Source organism: Chlamydotis macqueenii, chromosome 1, assembly GCF_036417535.1.
Source record: "Chlamydotis macqueenii isolate bChlMac1 chromosome 1, bChlMac1.mat, whole genome shotgun sequence".
Classification (NCBI taxonomy): domain Eukaryota; kingdom Metazoa; phylum Chordata; class Aves; order Otidiformes; family Otididae; genus Chlamydotis; species Chlamydotis macqueenii.
Window position 1 is genome coordinate 147,522,679 of NC_141556.1, and position 4,984 is coordinate 147,527,662.

Consider the following 4,984-nt stretch of genomic DNA (forward strand, 5'->3'; position numbering starts at 1 on the left):
ATGCAGAACACTTAATGTTACCAGGTCCAGGTTTACTGAACAGGCAAGTCCTTTCCTTTTACTGTAAATTTTTATTGAATGTGGATCTTCAGAGTTATGGATAGCTATTTGGAGTAGGAAATATTTGTATGCAATATATGTATAGATATTTTTCAGTATAAAATTAAAAGATCAATGGCAAACTGAACAGCTTTTCACTGATGAGTTATATTTTCAAGTGTTCATGCACTCATCGTTCACTTCACCACAACTATAAAACTTCTAATGTTGCATTTTATTATTGCCTCATTAGATTTTGTGCAGTGTGGGGTCCTGTTCCTAAAGACCCCTCTAGGTAAACCTTGCTATCTTTATGAAAGCTCCACAAAATAGATCCATGGCAATGCAAGTGACTTGGGTTTTTTCCTCCATTACCATTTTTTTTTTCCCACAGAAAGAATACTAACACTAGGTCATGTGTAAAGGCAGGAAAGCCTGTTGCTTTTCACTATGAAAATTTTTCACAGCAGCTTCTGAGCAAGACAGAATATTCTCTTCCAGGATTATTACAAGAAGAATTTTTAGTAGAGGTTGAGTCCTGGCCACTTAATGAGGAAGAAAGGATGATAAGTGCGTATGTTGGAAACAAAAAGTCTAGGATGAATTTTGAGACTGGAAAGGGATAAGAGAAGGTTCAATGAGGAAGTACACAGGGTCAGCAATGAACCAAACTACTCTGAAATGTACTGATACCTCATTGACTTCTGTTAGCCAGGCATGTAGTTATGATGGTGAAAAAGAAACTCATTAAATGGCTCTTGTGGTGACACTCCTTTTGTATCAAGCCTTGTGGTCAACCAAGAAAAAAAGAGGATAACAATATCAAGCAAAACCTGACTACTCTGTTATTTGCCAGCTGTGGATAGTATAGCCTTGACAGAAAGAAAAGGGGAAAATTCTGAGAGTGGCAAAGAACCTTTACAGAACCAGGGAGTGGATACGTGACTACAATACTGAAAAAAAATACCACAGTTGTCACTTCTTTTTGTATTCCTTGGTGGTTAGTAAAGAAATCTGAGATATGCACTAAAATGAATGTGTTTCTACAGATATTGTCACATTTGTAATGTTAAAGAGAAAGCACAAAAAGAACTGCGGAATACTTTTACATCATTACAACATCAGCACCACTAAGGCCACACCTGGAGACCTGTGTCCAATTCCAGGCTCCTCAGTAGAAGAGAGACATGGACATACTGGAGAGAGTCCAACAAAGGGTCATAAAGTTGGTGAAGGGACTGGAGCACCTCTCCTATAAGGAAAAGCTGAGAGACTTGGGACTGTACAGCCTGGAGAAAAAAAGGCTCTCACCTGAAGGGAGAATGTGAAGAAGAAGAAGTGAGGCTTTTCTCAGTAATGCCCAGTGGCAGGACCAGAGGCAATGGGCACAAACTGAAACACAGGAGGTGCCCTCTGAACATCAGGTAACACTTTTTTTTCTTTACAGTGAGGGTGATCCAGCACTGGCACCGGTTGCCCAGGGAAGTTGTGAAGTCTCCAGCCTTGGAGATATTCAAAAGCCACCCGGACATGGCTCTGGGCAACCAGCTTCAGGTGGCTCTGCTTGAGCAGGGGGGTTGGTCAAGATGATCTCCAGAAGTGCCTTCCAGCCTCAGCCATTATCTGGTTCTGTGATATGCAACTTACAAAGAATCCAAAATTAAAAAAAAAATAGAATTTTACAGAAAATGGGCAATTTTTACACTAGGCACTCTGCCTTAGTGGAATAACAGGACAGTCTCTGCTTTCACCAGAGAAAGTTCGTGGAAGAACCAGTTTGGCTACTTAAAGCTTAAACTACACAGAACAAAGGTAATTTTGTTGCTGAATTAGAACTTCCAGGTAGAGACTTAACGCCCTTTAATTTCTGCTCTGTGCTTCCCTAGTTTTGGTACTTCGAGTGAGCCGGGAGAGATTTACTGTCCCTTGTCACTGGAGCAGGGTCATCGTGCCATCTAGTGGGTGAACAGGTACGGAGCGATTCTGACCAACTGGAAATAAATCGCTCTAAGAGCATTAGAATGGAACACAGCAAAATTTTCAGAGTGTGCGTACCGCTGTCATCTCCTGAAACCCATACAAAGCTACTTGTAAACAGCAGCTCAGAATCTACCATTGAGAATACAGTGCTGGCTCTCTTACAATAACAGATTTTGAAGGAATAGTAGTGTCTCCTTAACATATAACTGCAGTCACACAGAGTTGTATGTCCCCAGCTGTAAAATCTTATTCCTGGATGCTTCATATCTGAAAACTACGTGTTGCATTACTGGCAATAGAGAAATAACAAAGAGACAGGAGTAAGCGTTGGCTTTATGGCCACTGGTGGTGGTCGTGAAGCTCCTGGTGACTTCCAAAGTATGAAAACCAACTCCCACTCATATGAAATAGGATGGATAACTGCAGACAGCATTTAGAACATACTGCCCTTTTCACACATACATTTAATATGCACCAGCCCTTTGTGTAAACATACTTAATGGTTTGGCCTTGAGGTCTCCTACACTGTTGAGATTTGATGTTCCTACTGCTCAACGAACCATGACCCTTGCTGGATTCTTCACCTAAACCACAGTCCTGAAAAGGCAGCCTAGCTATTGCTTCTGCCGCATGCAGGCTGTATTTGCTTTACGTGGTTGTGAAGCCCAAGATTGGCCCCTAGAAGGAAGTTTTTGTAACAGTGTATGTAGTGTATGCAGCACTAATTTCTTACAGCATTGGACAAATACATTTGGAAGATAATATGTAAAATGGATAGTATATTCTATCAAAAAAATTGAACAACTTTATGTTCCTGACTCTTTCAAGGGTTGAAAAACTACAGTTGTTCTGTTAGAAATGTGTGCTCATCTGTTTGGTTTCCCACTTTAAAGCATAAACTACATGCCTGATTTGTATGAAAGATAAAATTTGTTATATAGCAATTTATTCTTTAAAACTGTTTCCAGTCTTCATAGATCTCCTGGGCAGGTTATGAAGCAATCCTCCTTGAAGCCATTTCAAAGTACACGATGGAGAAGAAGGTGACTGGATTTACAAAAGGCATATCATGCATATCCAGCTGTTGTCCCAAAAGTGGGATCATTTACCCAATGTGCAGTATGCCAGTTTTACACACAGAAATATTTATTTATTTCATTTCTATGCAGAGATGGGTGCTAGATGGTAAATCCACAAAGCTAGCAGACCACACAAAGGAATTACAACATATTTATCTTGTTACATGATTAGTAAAAGACTCATCTAAATTTATGTTCATTGGTTAGTAATTACCATTCTATCTGCTATTGGTCAGTTGTATTTAAATTAGCCTCACTTACTATGTAAATTTGGCCCACATGCTCCTTACACAGGTGCGGGGTTGGGGGGGGGGGGGCAAGTTTTCTCTGTCTTGAATTGAGTCGGTGGTCACGATTTCCCCCTGCCACCTTTACCTTTCCCCTAGTTGCTGCAGATTCTTGCTGACTCCATGCTCCTGTGCTTTCTGGGGCAGGATGTTTCTTTTTTATCAGTCTTTTAGTTTCTCTTCAAGGGTATAGTTTTTAGCAAGGTATGCAGTGTATATACACTTGCTTGCTCAAGCCAGATTATGTTTCACAAGAGATCCAACCCATTCCTTACCGAATGGAAAATTCTACAAAAACTGTTGTATATCACAGGCGTACTATGGGCAACGGGAGAACACTGGATGCTGCAATACCTTGAATGAGCAAGGCCTTTGACACATCTATGTTGGTAACATACAGATAAGTGGATGAAGGTGGACGGAAAAACAGCGGGACTAGGGTCCACGTGGGATCAGCGTGTTGTGATCAGCACACTGACCTCAGCTCACAGAAAATTACTAGTGGCATCCGTCAGGGACTGATACTGGTACCACTACTGTTTAGCATGCTTATTAATGACCTTGGCAGTGGGACAGACTTCACAACTCACAGATTTTCAGACAGAAGAACAAACTGGGGAAGAATAGTTAACACGCTGGAGGGCAGGGCTACTGTTTTGGGTGGAAACAGGCTGGAGAAATGGACTGATGGGAAACTCACATGGTTCAACCCACATACATAGTGCTGCATCTGGGATGGAATAAATCCATTTAGCAATGTATCCTAGAAGCCAACTCAACACAAGGCAGCTTTGCAGAAAGAGACTGGATGTCCTGGTTGATGCTAAGGTGAACATGAGTCAGTAGTGTGTCCTTGTGACAAAGGCGACCAACTGCACGCTGCACCTTATTAGTGAGAATGTAGTTGAGAAAAGTAATTTTTTCCCTTGTATTCAGTATTTGCACGATCACATCTCAAGTACTATGTGAAGTTTTGGGCTCGTCAGTTCAAGTGAGGCTCTTACATACTGGAGTAAGTCCAGTGAAAGACCACCAAGAGCACAGGACACAGAGGGAGAGGACTATAAGTCCTGTTTCTGTCTATATAATCTAGTGAAAAGATTGAGAGAATGGATAGAATCAGACCCTCCTCAAAGGAGCACAGTGATGGGACAAAAAAGCAACTGACACAAATTAGAACATGGGGAATTTCAATTAGATATTAGGAAAAAAATTTCACCGTAAGCATGGTCAAAAGCTGGAACATGTGCCCAGAGTGACTGTGGAATCTCCATCCTTGGAGGTGTTCAGGTCTCTGCTGCACATGCCATGAACAGGAGATGGACCTGATGACCTCCAGAGGTCCCTTCCAATGTGTGTTGTTCTGTTATGCTACAACGTGGAGGAAAGTTTGAAAATGTGTGACTCTCACATTTTAAAGTTCCTGAGAAACATGTGATGCTTTTACAGACCTGTTGTCAGTCTGGAACCTGCTTTTTTGACATCAGGGACAGATAATGTTGAAAAAAACATGGAATGTAACTTAACCTCTGCTAAAAATGAATATAAGTGGTATACAGAGATGGCAGAAGTATATTAAAAAGGACTATTACCAGCTAG